The sequence below is a fragment of the Mustela lutreola genome, chromosome 7 (assembly GCF_030435805.1).
Source record: "Mustela lutreola isolate mMusLut2 chromosome 7, mMusLut2.pri, whole genome shotgun sequence".
In the NCBI taxonomy this organism is placed as follows: Eukaryota; Metazoa; Chordata; class Mammalia; order Carnivora; family Mustelidae; genus Mustela; species Mustela lutreola.
The window spans coordinates 73,299,159-73,319,826 of NC_081296.1; the positions used below are offsets into that span (position 1 = coordinate 73,299,159).

The 20,668-nt window shown below is 38.2% G+C and overlaps 1 protein-coding gene across 1 annotated transcript in view; it reads left to right on the forward strand.

Annotated features, from left to right (window-relative positions):
• The window catches only part of SEMA6D (semaphorin 6D), a 171,179-nt gene that overhangs the window by 24,719 nt on the left and 125,792 nt on the right, over nucleotides 1-20,668 (forward strand). The gene's annotated exons all lie outside the window — the stretch shown is intronic.

Consider the following 20,668-nt stretch of genomic DNA (forward strand, 5'->3'; position numbering starts at 1 on the left):
TATTATAAAATAGAACTATGATGAACATTTGTGTACAGGTTTTTATGTGAATGTAAGTTTTCATTTCTCAAAGATAAATACCCAAGATTGCATTTCTAGGCTATGTGGTAGTTGCGTGTTTCCTTTTCCTAAGAAGCTGCCAGACTATTTTCCAGAGTAGCTGTATCATTTTACATTTCCACCCATAATATATGTGATTCGGTTTCTCTACGTTCTCATCACTGTTTTTTATTTTAGCCTTTCTTTTAGATGTGTAGTGATATCTCATTGTGGTCCTAATTTACATTTCTCTAATAACTAATGATGTTGAGCATTTCTTCATGTGCTTATTAGCCATCTATGTGTCCTCTTCAGTGAATTCTCCCTCATTTCCTAATTGGATTATTTGGATTTTTACTATTTCCTAGGTTTCTAAAATATTTTGGATCCTAGTTCCTTGTCAGATATGAGGTTTGTAAATCCTTTCTCTCAGTCCATAACCCATCTTTTCATCCTTTAAATGTGCTCTTTTGCAAAGCAAAAGTTTTTACTTTTGAAGACATTTGAGGTATTTCTTTATTTTATGGATTGTACTTTTAGTGTCAAGTCTATAAATTTGTTGCATAGCCCTCAATCCTGAAGACTTTCTCTTTTTTTCTGAAAGGTTTATAGTTTTAATTTTACATCTAAGTCTGTGATTTGTCTTGAGTCATTGTTTTTATAAGTTGTGAGGTTCAAATAAAAATTCTTGCTATCATCCATCTATCCATCCATCCATCTATCCATCTATCATTTATTTTTGCTTATTGCTTTAGCACCACTTGTTGAAAAGTCCATCCTTCCTCTACTGAATTGCTTTTCTACACCTTCGTTAAAAATCAATTGGACAGTTTGTTTGGGTCTATTTCTAAGTTCTATATTTTGTGTCATTGAACTGTGTGTATATCCCTCCACTAATACCACATGCTCTTGATTATTGTAGCTACATAATAAATCATGAAACTGGGTGGGCTGATTTCTCCTACTATCTACTAGGTTCTAATTTTGGAGTGAGTGATTCCTCCCACTTTATTATTCGAGTTTGTTTTAGCTAGTCTAAAGCCTGTGCCCATCCATACAAATTTTACAGTGAGCTTGTCTATGAATACAAAAAAGTTCCTAGGAGCCAGATAGGAATTGCATTAAATTTACTAATGAATTTGGAGGAGACAATTGATATATTTACACATTGAGTCTTCCATTCATGAACATGGTGTAGCTCTTGATTTTTTTTAGGTTTCCTTTAATTTCTTGCATCAGTATTTTAATTTTCATCATACAGATCCTCTACATATTTTGTTAATTTTATCTAAGTATTTTATTTTTAGGAGTGAATTTCATGATACTATGTTTTTAATTTTCAGTTTCACATGTTCATTGTTAATTACGTAGAAATGAGATATTTGTCTTCTATCCTATGACCTTGATGAACTCATTTGTTCTAGGAGTTTGCAATGTAAACTCTTTGAGATTTTCTATTTTGACAATCATATTATCTGCAAATAAGAACAGTTATATGTCTGCCTTTCTAGCCAATATGCCTTTTATTTCTTTTCCTTGCTGCAAATGACAGGGAATGCTAGTTTTATGTTGAATAAGAGTAGTAAAAAGGGACATGCCCTCTTTTTTAAAAAAATTTATTTATTTTCAGCATAACAGTATCATTATTTTTTCACCACACCCAGTGCTCCATGCAATCTGTGCCCTCTATAATACCCACCACCTGGTACCCAGACCTCCCACCCCCCATCCCCCGCCACTTCAAACCCCTCAGATTGTTTTTCAGACATGCCCTCTTGATTCCCAGTCTTAGGACAGTGTTTAGTCTTTCACCGTTATGTATGGTGATGCCAATTATTGGCTTTCTGCTGATTGTTAAAATCAAATTTCCCTCTATTTCTACTTTTCTAGGTTTTTAAAAATCATAGACTTTAGACTTTGGCAAATGAGTCTTCTACATTAACTGATATGAACATGTGATTTTTCTTGATGTAATGCGCTACATTGATTTTTTGAATGTTTGATCAGGCATTCCTACCTGGATGAAATCCCACCTGGTAATGGTATATAATTCTTTTATACATTATTGGCTGTAATTTGCTAAAAGTTTTTAGGATTTTGCATCTAAGTTCATGACAAGCATTAATCTGTAATTTTTTGTACCATCTTTGTCTGATTTTGGTATCAGGATAATATCAGCCTCATAAATAAGTTCTGATATGCTTTCTTTTTATTATCAAGAAGAGTTTGGGTAAGATTGGTGTTAATTCTTTAAATGTTTTGTATAAATCTTTGGCGATGACTTCTGGGTCTGAAAATTTCTTTTTTAGGTGCTTTTTAATTAAGCATTCAATTTCTTTAATGATTTTAAGACTATGAAGGTTTTCCATTTCATTTTGGTTGAGTTTTGGCAGTTCATGATTTTTGAAATCCATTATTCTAAATTGTAGAATTTATGAGCATAAAGTCATTTGTAATATTCTGTAGTAGGTTGAATAAGGGCCTTCAAAGGTATCCAGGTTCTAATTCTTAGAATCTGTAAATGGCAGATTTACAAATACCTTATATGGCAACAAGAGGCTTTGCTGCTGTCACTTAAGTGTCTTGAAATGGGGAGACTATCCTGGATTGTAGAGGTGGGCCATAAATGCAATCGTATGTGTCCTTATAAATGGAGGTTGAGGGAGATTTGGCTATAAAAGGAGAAGAAAGCAATTGGTGACTGAACCAGGAAATTAAGCTGCTGGATTTTAAGATGGAAAAAGATGTCATAAGCCAAGAGCACAAAGAATGAAGAGCTAGAAGCTAAAAAAGGCAAGGAAATAAACCCATCCCTAGACCCTCCAGAGGGAGACCTAATAAAACTGATTTTGGACTTTTGATCTCCACAAGTGTAAGAGAATAAATGTGTGTTATTTTAAACCACCACATTTATGGTAATTTGTTACAGCAGTCATAGGAAACCAATACGCACTTTGTTATTATTCTGGGGGTGAGATCTGAAGTGATAGCCCCTGTTTCATTCCCGTTATAGGTGATTTGTGTCTTCTTTCTTTTTAGATCGTCAGTCTTGCTAAAGATTTATCAATTTTATTGATTTTTTTCAAACAGCTGTATTTTTGTTTCATTGATTTTTTTCCCATTATTTTATTTTTTTCAATTTCATTGGTTTATGCTCTTTATGATTATCTTTCTCTTGCTTGCTTTGGACTTATTTTGCTTTTTTTGCTGTTAGTTTCTTGAAATAGGAACTTAGGTTATTAATTTTTCACATTTTCTTGTTTCTAATGTAAGCATTCAGTGCTATAAAATTTCCTCTCATCACTGGCTTTGGCTGCCTCTCACATATTTTGATATGTTGTGTTTCTAGTTTTATTTAGCTCTGTATTTTTTAAATTTCCTTTAAGACTTCCTTTTTGACCATGGCTTATTTAGAAGTGTTGTTTAATTTTTCAAGTATTTTAAGATTTTTCATATTTTCTTTCTGTTTTTGGTTTCTAGTTTCATTCCACTATGGTCGGAGAACACAGTATGCTTTAGATTCTTTTAAATTTGTTGAGGTTTGTTTTATGGCACAGAATATGGTCTATCTTGGGAAGTATGTGCCATGAGAACTTATTTAAAAGGTATAATCTGCTGTTTTGGGATAGAATATGCTATCTGTGTTGATTAGATCTTATTGACTGGTTGTATTGTTCAGATCATATATAGCCTTGCTGATTTTCTGTCTAGTAGTCTTATCAGTTGTTGCAAAGGCCACATTGAGGCCTCCAGTCATAACTGTGAATTTGTCTATTTTGCTTTTCAGCTCTGCCAGCTTTTGGGTTATTTGAGCTCTTTTATTTGATATGTACATATTTAGGATCATTTTGTCTTTGCAGTGAATTGATTCCTCTGTGTCTCTAGTAATTTTTCTTTACTGTGAATTCTATTTTATCTGATACTAATATAGCCACTTCTGATTTTTTTTGTTACTATTTGTAAATAAATCTTTTCCATCCTTTTACTTTCAACATTCCTATGCCATTGAATTTGAAGTGAGTTTCTTATAGACAGCATATAGTTAAGCCATGTGTTTACATTTAAGATAATGATTGGTATATTAGGGCTTACGTTTGTCATTTTGTTGTTTTCTGCTTCCACTCTTTCTTATTACTGTTTCTTTTTTCATATCTTATGGGTTATTTGAATATATTTTTACGATTCTAACTTGGTTTATTTATAGTACTTATAAGTATATTATGATCTAATAGTTCTGTTAATTTTTGCTTTAATATTACAATATATATACATAACTTATCACAATGTACTGATATCATTATTTTACCACTTCAAGTGAAGTGTAGAAACCCCAGTTGCACTTAGGTTCTTTTACCCTCCCCACTTTTAAAGCATAATTGCGTTAAGTATATCCTCTACATATTTTGAACACCACATTCAATGGTGTTACAATTTTTGTGTCAGCCATCAAATATGATTTAAAAGACAAATGAGAAGATACTGAATTATATTTACTCCTATTTTACCCATTCTAATGTTCTCTCCTTTATGAATTTCCAAACCTTTTCTGTTCTTATTTACTTTCTTTAGTCATATTTCCTTTTCAGCCATTCTTTAAGGGTAAGTTTTCTAGTAACAGATTCTCCTTATTTTCGTTTTTCTGAGAATGTCTTTTTTTTCCTTTTTATTATTAAAGGATAGTTTCATTGGATATAGAAATCATACTTGATAGTTCTCTCTTTCTGTAGTTGAAATGGTGCAGCACTTCCTTAGGCTTCTATGGCTTCAGATAAGAAATCTGCTGTCACTCAAATTGGTGTTCCTTATAAGTTAACGTCATTTCTCTTTGGCTGCTTTCACAATTTTTTTCTTTGACTTTAGTTTCAAAAATTGAATTATAATGTATCTTGGATATGAATTTTGGTAGACTTAGCATATTCAGGATTTTTTCAACTTCTTAAATCTGTAGATTTATGTTATTTGTCAAATCTATGGAATTTTTAGCTATTATTTAATTGAATACTTCTTCAGTAACATGTTCTCTCTCTTTTCCTTCTGACATCTGAGGATACAAATGCTACTTTGTTATTGTCCCACAGATCGCTCAAGACTCAGTTAATTTTTTCAATCTATTTTCTCTGTTATTTAGAATAGGTAAATTCTTTTTTTTTTTTATTTAATTTTTTTTTCCAGTGTTCCAAGATTCATTGTTTATACACCACACCCAGTGCTTGATTTGTCCTCAGATTCATTGATTCTATTCTTGGTCATCTCCACTCTACTACCAAGTTCATTCAGCCAGTTTCTCTTTTGATTATTACATTTTTAGTTCTGTAATTTCCATTTTATTTTTTTAAATAATTTTTATTTCTTTGCTTATATTCCTTTTTTTATTTGTTTCAAGATAATTTGTAATTACTTGTCAAAATATTTGTTGATGGCTGCTTAAGTCTTTGTCAGATAATTCCAACACCTGATACATCTTGGTTTGATGTCTTTAGATTATCTTTTCTCATTCATGTTATGACTTTCCTGGTTCTTTGGTATGATTACTGATTTTTCTTTTGCATTTGGAACATTTGGGATATTACATTATGAGACGCTGGATCCTATTTAATCTTCCTTTTTGTCATGCAGTCTCCCCTCAACCCCCCACCCCAAGTTTGTACATATAGTGAAAGTCAGGTGGATGTATATGATTAGCTTTCTGCACCAATAACACCAGCAAAAATGGGGAACTTACTCATATTTCCTTGTTGTAGATGATTAGGATAGACATTCGCTCTCCCCTTCGTGCTACTAATACCTTCCTGAAAAAAGTGGAGCACCAATTTATACTCTCTCATTGTTTTGAGTTGGGTGGAAGATTACCACCCCACTGGCCCATCAGGGTAGGGTAAAAGGAGGGTTAACTCACACCACTTTGTTGTTAGAAGGTAAGAGCAAAAGTTCACCTCCCCATTGGGTTCCACTGCCACCACAGGAGGGGAGGAAATTATGCAGAGTGCTGCTAGTCCTTTCTCAAACCTCACTGATTCTGGGTGAGGGGCAGGAGTATAGGTTTAGTTACCTACTGCATGCCATGACACACCACACGTGGGGAGGGTAGGGAGAACAGAAGTATCAGCTAACATTGTTCAGTCTCATTGTTTCTGAGTAGGTATGCTGGTACAGCTTACTGCTAGACCCTGTTTATAACACCCTACCACTGGGGGAAGTTGAAACACTGCTTATGTCTGCTGGATGGGAAATAGAAGATCAGCTTCCTGTTCATCAATACCACTAGGCAAAGTGATCAGAGCACTGCCTTCTCCAGATGTGGGGTATGGAGTGGAAGATCAATTCTCCACTTTCTCTACTGAAACTGTGGGGTGATGATACCGGTTTTCCACTGATGTTTGACAGGAGGATAGCAAGTATTGTCAAAAAGTTTTCTTGCTTTTAGGTTATCTTTTTCCTGGTTTATCATCTGGGGGAACATGCAACATGTCTTTTTTTGGCACTTTTTAAGTCAGTGTCTGTTGGCTTCTAAAAGCCCCCTCTGAAGGATATATTAGATACAATAAAGAAATCCAGGGAACTCACCACCTTGTCATTCCTCAAATCCTGATGTCCCTATACAGTTTGCCTTTTTTCATCTTTTAGACCTACCTATGCTTGTTGTTATATGATGTCCAGAGTCTTTTAGTTATGAAAGAGAGTTTCTGAGAATAATGGGGTCACTCCATTCTGGATGAATCAGAAGTTCCCTTTTGATTTTAATATTCTATATGTGATTTTTTAAAAACAAAACTTCCTAGTAGTAATTGCCAAATTTAGATTGTAATCCCCACCAGTAGATGGGACTTCAAAGACATCGTATGTATGGTAAATGAAACATACTTTAAGTGAAATCCCTTCACTCGGAAGAGTCCTTCAGAGGGATTTGTTTGCACATGTGATTTTCATTTAGGGTCCTCACCTTAGAGATACACTTTTCAGTGAAGATGACATCTTCTAGTCATTAGAATCACAGAGGTAAATGACAAATGAGTGGAGTAAACCTACTGACTCTTTCAATGGGACAGTGAACACCAGTATTCCGTTAATACCGTGGAGCTACCTGAACTGCTCTACTTTATCGTCACAATGCCATGACCTTCGAACATTAGACTCTGTTCCTCAATGATAAATCCTATGTCGACTGTCTTCTCTACTCCCTAACAGAGATCAGATGTTATAAACCTTTAACTTCCCTTTAAAAAATAATTATACCACTTCATGGAAAATTTAGAAGGCACAGACTTGAGATACAAACACTCTTTACTTATGAAATAAACAGTCCTGCAAATTGGTATTAATATCAGAACAGGTATTACTCCACAGATATATCTTAGCACATTTTCCCTCCCAAACCATGGGTTGACTATTCATATGAAATGTGTCAAGCTCACCATACAAAAGTATACCAAGTACATACTTGGTATGCCAGAATGATGTGTAGCAGAACATGGAATGTATTTATTTTGGTCCTCACTGATTTTTGCATAAATTCCTTAAACTTTTTATTAACCTCAAGTTCTTTGTAGAGAAAGTAAGGAATAAAGAATCTTTGTTAAACATATAAATGTATACCTGGATTTTTTTTTAATGGAATGGTTATTTTTTCCTTCTAGAATAAGGAAGTCAAGGAAAGGAAGGATATTTTTACCATGATAAGATATCAGAGTTGTCTATGAAATTTGAGGTTAAGTCATATACTGGGACTATAACACCTGTTCCACATTCTCTCTCTATGTCTTTGTCATGTTTCAAAGCCTAGACCATAGGCCTCCACCTCTTTAGAGCCTTCTCTACTCCCTCTAGCCAAAAGCAATTGCTTCTTTATTGTGTCTTCAGAGAATGATATCTTCTTACCACATTTCTTTGTTTTACCATATATGCACTCATTTATCTGATCCTAACTCTAGATTATAAATCCTTGAGGCATTGGAATAAGCTTTATTTCCCTTTGTAATTGCCATCACGTTCAGTATAGTCCCTGCTAAGCACATAGAAGGGGATCAACAGATATTTCACAGTGATTATCAAATTCAGCTATACTTTAGACTCACCTAGAGCACTTTTAAAATCATCCAGACCCTACTAAGATCAACTAGATCAGATTCTAGATGTATAGCCTATGAACTAAGACTTTTTAAAGTGGTTCCAGGTGTGGTATCATAGAAAGATATATGATATTTGTCCCTAGTTCCTGGCAGAGAGTTCCTAAAACTCTTGGAATTCCCTGAATGAAAAAGGTTTTAGGAGTATTTTTTGTTCTAATGAGGTAACTCTTGGTAGCCCCTATATGGCCTCAGATGGGGGCTGGACACTAGAATGTTCTAGATTGGAAGCTTGGAATTTTCAGCCTCACGCCCAACCTCCAGAGGGAGAAAAGGAGCTGGAGATTGAGTCAGTCACCAGTGGCAAGTGATTTAATCAACTATATCTGGATAATAAGACATCCATAAAAAACCTTAAATTATGAGGTTCCAAGAACTTCCAGATCAGTGAACACAGGTATGTGCTGGGATGGTGGTGTACCCCAGCCACATAGAACAGAAGCTCCTACACTTGGGACCCTTCAGGACCTTACCCTATGTACCTCTTCATCTGGTTGTTGAAATGTAACCTTTATAATGTCCTTTATAATGAAGTAGTAAAAGAAAGGAAAGTGTATTCCTGAGTTCTGTGAGCTGTTCTAGCAAATTATCAAACCTGCAGAAGGGGTCATGGGGACCCTTGATTTATAGTCAGTCAGTCAGAAATGCAGGAGTCCCAGGATGTACAACTAGCATCTGAAAAGGGGGATAGTCTTGGGGGACTGAACCTTTTAAACTTTGAGGTCTATGCTAATACTGGGTAGTTGGTGTAATAATTAGATATTGAACATGTGGTTGGTGTCTAGGGAATCAGAGAACTGGTTGTTGATGTTGGAAAATACCCTACACCAGGGTATCAAAATATGCAGCCAGAATTGAGGATCTGGTTTCTGATAGGCAGACAACCATATCAGCAGGCATGCATGACAGATGTTATGTACTATTTTACTAAAAACACATGATCAGAAATTCTGTCTTGGTTGCATCAATAAAGACTGCCCTTGACCAAAAAATGATAATTTTAAAAACTTATGTCTTAGCATTTGAAATTTAAAAAATTAAATAAATTAAGACTTATATCTTAGAAACTTATATCTTTAAAAAATCTTATGACTAAGGAGCATTCTATTTAGGAGTCTCAAGCACATAATTGTTTTCATGGAGGCAATCTTGAATATTCAACCTGTGTGTGTTGCTTTGGCTCTCATAACTGATGCAGATGAGGAGCAGGACTGACTGCAGACAGGCACAAGAAACGTTCAGAGATGATGGGAATGTTCTAAAACTAGATTATAGTGATGGTTGCACAACTTTATACATTTACTAAAAATTATTAAATTATTAAAAACTAAAATAGTAAGAGAATAAAAAGTACCACAGACAGATGGGCACCTGGGTGGCTCAGTTGGTTAAGTGACTGCCTTCGGCTCAAGTCATGATCCCGAAATCCCGGGATCAAGTCCCCCATCGGGCTTCCAGCTCCATGAGGAGTCTGCTTCTCCCTCTGACCTTCTCCCCTGTCATTCTCTCTCTCACTCTCTATCAAATAAATAAATAAAATCTTAAAAAAAAAAAAAAAACTTTTAAAAAAAGTACCACAGACAGAATTTCCTCTTTTCTGAATTAAGGGACGTTTTTAAAACTTGGGTTATATTCTTGAAGATTAAGGTTGATCATGGGTGAACCAGCATAACACCCAAAGAGGACATGAATGTACCTCTTTGTCCCTGGTAACACTTTTCTTAAAGCCAAGCACGAGTAGAATTACGAAAGAAATACAGACTGTCCGCAAGGCACATGCGCACTCTCTCTCTCTCTCCTTTTCTGCATGGAGTAGAGCCATTCCCTGAATTTGCCTACCCTAGATATCTCATCAAGCCGAACCTGCCCTCCTTGGCTCTCAGGGCTCCCCGCCTCTGCAATTACCTGAGCCCCAGGTGATGCCTTCTGGCCAGTCCTCTTCTATTACTTCCTTTATACGATCCCATGCCTCTAACATCAAGAACATCTTGTGACCAAAGCAAGAAACTCCTTGACCTCAGTGCAGTCCTACCAGTCCCAGCAGGCAGCACTGTACCAGGGTCAGAGAGGAGAAGCCACATAATGGCTTCAGTCCTACTACAGAGCTGCCATAGCCCTAGGACCTGCAGTACAAAAGAGCCCTGGAACCCTACATCCAGATTTACATATACAAAACTCTTATCAATGTTGCTAGCTGATCTCCCCTTGTTGGAGGTTTCTCTAATTATTTTTCATCAGGCCCATCCCTGCTCCTGGCTATTGTAGGCCTAACTGAGATGTGTGGGCACACTTAGCAGGTTAATAAATTGAAGCCCAGATAACTCGGTGTTTTTGAAATAGTGGTTGAGCCTGAAGTAAAAATGAGTTCAGTGCTGTTGAGAGAAGGGCAGAGAAGGGAACCCACGCTCACGGCCCACTAATGATTCTCAGCAACTCAACTCTGGACACAATATTATTATTTTTTTTAATGTCTTCTCAGAGAAACAAAAGGTCCTCTTTGATCTGAGCACATCCTCTAGAAAAGTAATGTAGCTGCCACCTATCGTGACTAGAGTATGCTCCAGAAGACCTTTACTTATACCCCAGCAGCTAATAAAATACTCCTTTCTACCCCAAACAGCATTCTCCCTGAGAGGCTCTGATTGATGTAATATTTTGTTTTATTTCTGTTCATGCTCCATCACCCCATGTGGACTGGGAATCATGAGCAGCTGCTTGGCTGGCCCATCCACTGCTCCATGTCCTTAGAACCCGGTTAGTGCTCCCAGGTAAATGCTTGTCTGATACAGGACACAATTTTTCCTTTGTGTATCAATGGCAGAGAACCCATGAGCTGCCTTCTGTGTTCAAAAAATGGGAACATTTCACACTCCCCTTCTGTCACTGGCATCTTACCAGTTTTCCAAGGGGAACGACTTCCACATTGAGAATCACAGATCAGGTAGTAAACAGGTATGACGCTATGATAAGTTTTTGGGAAAAGATACTTTCAGAAGGGCTTTTAGAACCTTTCAGTTATGCAAATAAGTATTTGCCCACTAGCCAAATATAAGCTGTCCTTTCTGCTAATTATCTCCAACTCTATAACCAGTTCTTTGTGGAGGGAACATAGGGAGTTTCCACACCATGCTCCGCAGTCTTCACCAATGACCCACACTCCAACACAGTCAAGGAACTACTTGCCAAATGTGAGTCCCAGAAAAACCATGCATCGCAAGACTTCATTACAGTCCCTAATATGTCTGAAGTATTCAACAAACCATAACCAGAATGATATCCAAGTACAAAGGTTATGCTCCTGGTACAAATAGACTATCAGTAGGATATATATTGTATAAGCAGATGTGACCAAGATTATCTGAGAAAAAACAAACAAATAACCCACCCTGAAATTTGTACTGGTCTCGTGACTGACTATTTATGCTGCCCATTTCTTAATTTCATTTTGCTTATATAAGACACTCAATTTCTGTGTTCTCCAGGCTCTAGAACAGCAGGTTCATAACGGTTTCTGTCTGGGATCTTTTTGAGAAATAATGATATGGTATGCGATGATGCCATTATATTTGTTTAGTAATATTCCCTGAGAACCTGAGCCTCCTCACTATAGGTCTTACACTGAAGAGGCTAGAAGGGTGTAAGACAAATCAGGATGTGAAATTCTTTGAGATCTGCCAATGACAAGCACAGCTAAAAATGATTGTTACACATTATGTATGCCTCAGTAGTCTTAATTAAACTTAAGATTTTTGGAATGATATTAGAATATTCAAGTCACTGCATTAATAAAACAGACACTAGCACCCCTTAACAACGTAACAAATGTGTATGAATCATTTATACGATTTTTTTCTGTACAATGATGTTTGACAATAATCAGATGATAATGAAATGTATAATTAATAATAAAAATGCCAACATCTGTTAGCTTGTTATTACAGACTGATTTTTCAGTGCACTATTTCAAATGTGTCACCATTAACCTAATTTATATTAAAATCTGCTAAATACAATCTGCTTTCATTAGTGGTTAATTTCGGTTGGCACATGATGCCAAGAAGATGTTTCTCTCTGCTCTCCCTATTTCTCACTTCTGTCTAAACCAAAGATTTCCCCCAAATGTCTTTAAAAATGGACTGCCTCAACTCAAATGTTCTATGAGTAGATGGGTCAGGTTGTCTACGTGGTTGCTCCCAGCTGCAAATGATCAATCCTCTGAGCTTGAGAAAATAGGACTTGGTCTCAGGAAGAGAAGTGGCCCTGGGCTGCGATCTCCTTTGGATAGTTTTCTGTCCAGTCACCTGCCTGTCTGTGCCATCTACCCTCACATCCACACACAGTAGCATGTGGATCTGGGGCCACTTTTTCATTTAGGAGGCTACAGTTCTGCTTCCACAAGGGACCAGTCAGCGTGGGTTTTTAAACTACATCTGCTCTCAAGTTAACTCAAAGGTTGAGGGCAAATCTCTTTAAAGGGACAACTGCTGATAACCAGATGTTTTCCACCAATAAAAAGCATGTGTGCAAGATGAACCTGGAGCCTCTTGTAGGGCCAGAAAATAAGGACAAGCTTAAAACAAGTGAAAAAAAGGGGACGCAGAACCCAACTGAAAGAGCTCCCAATGGGCAAAGTTGGAATATTTTGAAAAACAAAATAAAGTGGTATTGAATTACAACCCCCCAAATAAAATAAATATTCATAAACACATAATGTTATAAATAAATGGCTGAATACATTAATAAATGGGAAATAAGAGTCAAATCTCCCACACAGGAAAATTCCAAGTAATTTATGGAGGTACACCACCTTCAAGGAGGGGGAGCATAACTCCCCACTCCTTAGGTGTGGGCTGCACACAGTGACTTCCTTTCGAAGATGGCAGAATGGAAAAGGGGATGGGAAGGAAGAGTAACTATTACAGTGGAGAAACCTGACAAGTACCACCTTAGCCAGGTGATCAATGCCAACATCAACAGTCATAAATCGTGTTAATAGTTTGTGTCTTTGATATCATGTGATGAAAATGGCCCTCTATCTGTGTGGTCTTCTCCCAAGAACCCAGATCTTCAATATTATCATGAAAAAAAAAAAACCATCATATAAATCCGAATAGTGGGACATTCTTCAAAATGCCTAATGAGCACTCCTCAAAACTGTCAAGGTCATCAAAAACAGTCTGAGAAACTGCCTCAGCCAAGAGGAGCCTAAGAAGACTTGACAACTAAATGTAATGTAGTATCCTGGACAGGATCAGAAAAAGGACATTAGATAACAAACTAAGGACATCTAAGTAAACTATGGACCTTACTTAACAATAATGTATCAATATTGATTTATTAACATAACAAATATAATAACATAAGCTGTTAATAATAGGGGAATACCGTGCAGGGATATATGGGAAGTCTCAGTAACTATCTTTCACATTTTTCTGCATATCTAAAACTGTTCTAAAAAATAAGATCTATTTTTAAAAAAGCATGTGTAATTTTTTCTTTTAAGAAGTATTGGACACCAAGGATAATTCACAGTGTGAAGAACAAACAGGCTGGGACTGAGGCGAGATCCCCATGTACAAGTCATCTCACCATCTGCAGGGAAATCCCTGCAGACGGGATGAACCAAGGTGTCTCAGGAAAAGGATATATAAAGAACTGAGACTGTCGTTAAGATACAAATATGTCTGTTATCCTCAAAAGCTTGCTGTGGCTTTAGAGCGACCCTTGAAATCCTGCCCAACTCCACCTTAGAGTGAACTTGTGAAATTATCTGAGCCCGGAGGGAGCTCAAAGAAATGTCTTATACTCTAGTGAAACCAGTGATTCCCTCACAAATAAGAGACCAGTATCCCCCATGAAAAGGCTTCCAATGTACCTAAAGGATCACTTTATTAATTGAAAAGAATTTTAGACATTCATGGTATCTTTTCAAATAACTGTCTTAGCAGCCTTATCTGATGTAGTGCAGATATTTTCTCCTCTCCTTTATGAACTGAAGCTCATCAGGGTTGTCTACCTCTGCCTCTCTGCTGCTTAGTAATGGAGAAAAGATGATGTTACATAATACACTTCCCAAGTCAAGAGTTAACTAGTCATAAAAAACATCCTAATTATATGCACCCAAAAGAATATGATATTAATGTTAAATATGGCCATAGGCCAGTCTGGGAGAAAAGCTGAAAATTACATACCTTTTTTTTTTTTTTTTTTAAGATCACTTCTTGAACAGAAGGTGGTAATAATAATGTTGCACACCTACACAGTCCTTTATATTCAAGAAATCTCAAAGTACTTCACCAATTATTCTTCATATCCACAGGGCTCACATTTCTTGGGAAAGGAAGTCACCGGTGATAAAAACGAGGTCCCCAATGGTCTGTCTTTTCAAAGCCAAGTTAAATGGAGCTGAGTGGGAGGGGGGAGGAGTTGCCCCAGGTCCCCACAGCTTCTCCTGGCCCTGAGGGCAGCTGCAGTATCCACTCTCTTTATCCCCTTCCCACGTGTTTACGCAGCTCGGGGACAAGGGTGAAATAATGAGTGGCCGTGCTGAGCAGCAAGGACAGCAGGAAACAAGAGCCACTTATAGAAATATCATGGCTTTAAGCAGATTTTTAAAAACACATGGACTCTTTTCAAAGTAGCAGGCTAAAAAAGAGTGAAAATTGGGCTTGTTGGCAGAGGATCTATCTGTGAATCCTGGGTCTGTTATTTGCTGTTTGTGTAGCCTTAGGAATATCTCTGTCTTCTCTGTGTCCCTATTTCTGTCTCTCTGTGTTTCTCTCTCTCTCCCTCTCTCCCTCTCTCTCTCTCTCTTTTCTCTCCTTGCTCTCTCCACCTTTTCCAAAATTTCTAGTCCCTAATTTCTGCCTCATACTTCTGAGAGTAACTGGTATGGGCTAAAGTTAACGGAATCCTTCTCTTGGCAAGGCTTGGACCCCAGCTGGCTGAGTTGTTCCAAAGAATCCTTGGCTGGGAGTTTGGGGGGATATGCTGCTCCCTTTGTGAGGAAGAGGGAATTCCCCTGGCTTGTCCCACCTAAACTCCCATTCCTTAGCCAGGAATCAGGTTGACAGGACTTTGTTCCCTGCTCCGCTTCAGCTCTATCTGCCTCTATATCTTCTTGCCTTTCAGCTGTACTGAACTGTTTTTGTTTTCCCCTGTCTCGTGTCTGTACCCACCACTCCCTCAGCTATGAGACACGGTGCTCCCCAATCCTAACCGCTGGTATTACTCACTCTATAAAAAATACAGCAAAACCGTCAACGTCTCTGATAATTGCCAGAATGCCTACTGTCTGAGGGTGCTGTGTGTCCCTCTAAGGTGGACCAGAGTGTACTGTATTACCATCCCACCTCTAGCCTTGAGGGCTGTTTCACTAGGGCTCAGTACAGTGTCTCATGCTTAGAGCTATGCAGTAAATGTTTGCCAAATTAATCGTGATCTGTCCCCAGCCTTCTTAATGGAGTCAGCCTACCTAAGTTGGAGATAATTTTTTTTTTTTTTTGGTATTTTAGAAACAGGATCCGATATTTTTTTAATTTTAGAGACAAAATAATGGACATTATTGTTCTGTGCACAGATATGTCATGTGCCTATTAAAGTGGATTTTAAAGCAGCCAGTGCCAGCAGAGGCTTTATCTGAGGATACTAACAGAAATGGAGCAAGTCTGAGCTGGAAAGAAATGTAGAGATGACTAGGGCAACCCCTCCTTTTACACAGGAATAAAGCGAGGTGCAGAGTTTAAATATATTGACAAAGGTCATTAGAGAACACAGTGATTTTTTTGACTCAGAACTCAGTGCTTTTTCTAATCCTCTTCACCCTGTGATAGACACAGAAAGGCGCACGCACACACACACACACACACACACAACACACACCGAATGCCTAGCTGCTGAGGACCTACTGTGAGTACAGCAGGGTGCGTGGCTTTTTGAGCACCCAAAGCCACAAGGCTTACCCTCAAAGGCTTCTCTGTTTAGTGGGAGAGGCAAGACATGCACATACCTAGGTAGAGCAGTGCAGCAATCCGAGAGGAGGCACCATGTTTCAGAAAGCCTGGAGCAGTTCAGCCAGGAGTCTGTGAGAGAGAGAGGGAAGGACTGAACTCACAAAGGGGACAAAACAGCAGAGCAGCAAGAGAATGGACCATGCCCCCTGGGAGATGGGGCTGAATATGCAATAATGGTGGAAAAGGCTATTCCAGGAGAGCAAGCACAAGGCAGTAAGGCAGGAGGGGTTGGGTGGTATGTGATTTTTATCCTGTGCTGTTGCTGCGAACCACCTCAAATAATACATGGAAAATGGCAGAGTAGCTCAATATAGTGAGAGGTAGAGTTGGAGATGGAAATAAGGAAAAAGAAAGACAGACAGACAGAAATAGGGACAAGGCTGGGCATTGTTGCACAGTCCAATGACCAGGAAGGATTCCCCAAGTGCACCAGAAAAAGGAGATTGGAATATTTGAGTCGAATATGTGCCATGTCTTTTTCTATGGTCATCACACTTGTATTGACAAGAAGACAGTGTCCCATGAATACCTCACACACTGTGAGTGCAGAAGCTTAAATCTATTCATTTGCGCATGTGACCTCTGCTTCTCTGATGAAAAACGTGTTTTGGACTAGTTACCATGAATGGACTTGACTCTCTCTGCCACTTAAAGCATCTAGGGCCTGCATTCCCACTGCTCCGGAAGATCCTATAGAGAGAGAAAATGTATCTTGCCCGTATAGTGCAGCTTCTCAGTGTCTCCAGTAAAGCCTCGGAGGCAGGTTTGAAGGAGGAGGGTGGCAAGGCTAAGCTATAGGCTTCAAATATGGAATCCAGCTGTAGTGTGTGACATGGTAGAGTAGGTCTTCTCAAATGTCTACGCACTTGCCAGTCACCTGGGGACCTTATGAAAAATGCAGATTCCAGTTGAGTTGATCTATCATGAGGCCTGGGATTCTGTATCCAGAACAAGCTTCTGGGAGATGGCGACACTGATTATAAGCAAGGTTGGAAAGCATGCTTTTGAAGGCGGTCCGTTAATCCCCCCTGGTCTAGACTACCCTCATCCCTGATTATGTGGGGGGGGGGCTTTTAAAAATGACCTATGCCTGGTCTCGTTCCAGCCTTTCTGTTTTATTTGCTGTGAAGTAGTGAATACATTCAAAGATCAAAATATTTGTACCATGCTTTATCCTCCTACTTAATATTTATTCCTGCAAAATATCATAAACTTTTAGACAATTAATCAGTTCCTGGCATATTGTAAATCCTCAGTCAATGCATGGTTGATAAATGAGTGAAAATGACATACAGATGTTAAAGGCATACACAATACCCAGTCGGCATTAAAAATCACCATGTTATGGATAATGTCATATCATTTAAGTAAAAGTGTTTAATTATGATAAAAGTGGATTGTGTCAACTATACGGTTTGATGGAATTAATTCTAGCGTTCTACTCGTAGTAAGGAGGGCTCTTCCACATCAAATAGTTTCTATTGGTGGGTCATGGAAACAATGCAAGCGTCTTTTTGGGCCTTTCCTATTCCCATCAACTGTAGGTGTTTCCTTTTGGAGACCTGAGTTGGCCTTGAATGACTAAATGAAGCTTACTACCATTAGGAAGGAGACTAAAATTAGCATTTTGGAGATTTTTCAGGGACACGACATGCTGATCCATGTGTCTCTAAAAGGGCAAACACATCTGTTTCCAAGACAACAAAAGAACATCCACTCTGGTGAAGATGTTGAGATCAGCCTGACCACAGTGAAGTAAGCATGTGGGTGCTGGGACTCTGTCGGAGACCTGGCTAGGCTCCAAATCTGGCTCATTGCTTGCAGCTTTGATAATCCAAACAAGAAGGAAAAGGGAAACGTGGCTAAATTATGTGCCACTTCAGCCCCTTATTGGAAACATCTTTAAGAAAACAATCAAGTTGTGGATAATGAAGCTCTCCCTTTTATTTTCTTCTTCTCATCTGTTGTGTTGTTGCTGTTGTCATCACTGCAAAACAATTTCCAACTTAAGGGAGCAGTTCTCTCTCTCTGAAGACACCAGAACAAGCATATGCTGCCATGTGTAGTTCACAAAACGTCTAAAAACCAAGAGCATCTTCCAGAGTTGCTCTTTGCCGTGCTCACCCTTTGGCCTTCTCTCCCATCTGCTCTTTACATAGACTAACTTACCTGCAGAGTAGCTCCCAGGGGGTGGCAGAGATGGTGAGAGATCTGTGCCAGAAGTCTCAAGAAGGATGTTTGAGGTAATAATGCCCCCCTAGACATGAGAACTGACTGAGGACATTTGGAACTATCTCCACTTGTGAATAAGAAGAAGACACTTGTGAACATTAGTCGCATCATTCGAGGGAATGAGAAAAGTCGGATGGCATTTTCAAGATTTTTAGAATGGAAAGAAGAGAATCGAATTGCTGTAGCTATACTGGAAATGTTCTGTGGACAGCATAATTCTGGACCACAGTATTTCTCTCTAAGCCCAAAGGGGCTGAGGATCTACTGATCCATGATCCATATGCATACATAGGGCCACACGTTCATTCCTTGGATATGACGACAAAAGCAGCCAGGGGGTTCAACTCCAGGATAAGAATGAAAGGAAATGACCGCTTGTGTGAGTAGGACTGGATTTACTTAACTCACTAGGCAAACGTGTCCCCTTTGGCAAAATATGTCACTAGCTGAAAAATGTATCACTATCCACCATCTTCTCTGAGAGAAAGCTGTGGTAAACAAATTTCATGGCAGAACAGGATTTTCAGAGACTAAAAAGTCGGCATTTACGTTTCATCCAGACTGCAGCTGTGACCAAAAATAATCAAGCAGAACTGGGGTTAATTGTGCAGCAACCTACACCCTCCATATTCTACTAAATCCCCAGGGGATCCTTTTTTTTTTTTTTTTCTCGTCACTGCTGACTCAATGACAGGTACCATTTTAGATTAGTACAGGTGTCCCGAAGACAAGGCAAAGCAACATAGTTTGGCTCTGAAGTCTAAACATTGTAATTAAAATTTTCCTATGAGAGCAATATTTTGCATATAATGTGTACTTCACAATGTAGTAGGTTTTAACTACCAAGATATACACTTTCCTAAGTAGGTCCTATTAAAACAATTTAATAGTATGTCAGCACCTACCAATGTGTATATAAAAACACAATTGTGTGGTTTGTTTTTCATGCAGTGAGCTGGTTCTGCTAGGGTCTGTCAAGGGCTATTGAAACTCACTTTGAACTAGCAGGATTACATGATTGGAACTGTATTCATTGAAGGTCTTTATTTTTCAGGCTGACAGATGAAATGCCTGATAAGTTATGGAAGATACACTTAAGAGGTATTGAGTATTTTTTGCATGTGCAATGGCATGCAAAAATATTTAATATTCCCAATGAACATGGGCATATTGATGTTTTAGTGACAAAGCACATGGATAAAAAAGAAAGAGAAGAAAATAGAAACACATGAATTCTTAAATCAGCTTGGTCAGTTGCAGACGAAGCTAAATTCACTCATTTTTAATCTTTAAAGTTGGAATAAATGGAGATTTCCTAGATCAGAACTCACACTGAGCACACCCAATTGTGGACTAAGGAAGTCAGCACTGTCAGACTTCATGGAGGCAAATTATGCCGTGGATCCAAATAGCCTAAATTATTCTACAGATTGTAAGATGGCCTTGGCTTCTTATATAGCACAGCTGAGAAGCAGTGGAACACTCCCTGAAGTGTAATATAACGACAAAAGTAGATTTAACATTTCATCCCAAAGCAGGGACCAAGGGATGGTGGCTGAAATATTCCTTTCTGCACATTTACATGTTCCTATTCTGCACAATTTCAGGAGTATACAACCTAACAGAAAACACAAGAAGAATGTAAAACTGCTTGATGATCAAAATATATGTCATTTATATGTGTATATATATATTTCTCTTTAAATAAATACATGTGTATATATGTTTTTATGTGTCTAGTTTAACATGACAACATAATATTGATGATACTATATATAAAAAATATATCCACATGGATATTCATAAATGGAGACGTGTGTATTTCTGCATGAAAGTGTGTATCTGTGCATACACGCATGCATGTCTGTGTACGTTCATCGGGCCTCTTTTTAACATGTTTTTATAGCCCTGAAGTCATGGCCATGAGGAACCCAGTTATACATGTGAAGAAACAGTCAGTCCCATAGCTCTGTGCGGCTGTCTCGATGGCATAAGAAAGAGAAGGGGTATGGAAGGCTTAGGTATAAAGAATTGGATAAAAGCTTTATGTGTCACTTAAACAGAAGCATTGAGCCAGATAGACAGATGGAAGAGACACGTCTCAGAGATGTATCTGTGGGGCAAAACGTACTAAAAATAAATGCCTGACACAGATGACACTGAGTCATTCAAAGCTGAACTGCACAAGCCATTGGAACATTATCAGCTGACAAGAGAACGACCATCCAACACCAATCAAAGGGGCCTGCACAGGAAGGGGCT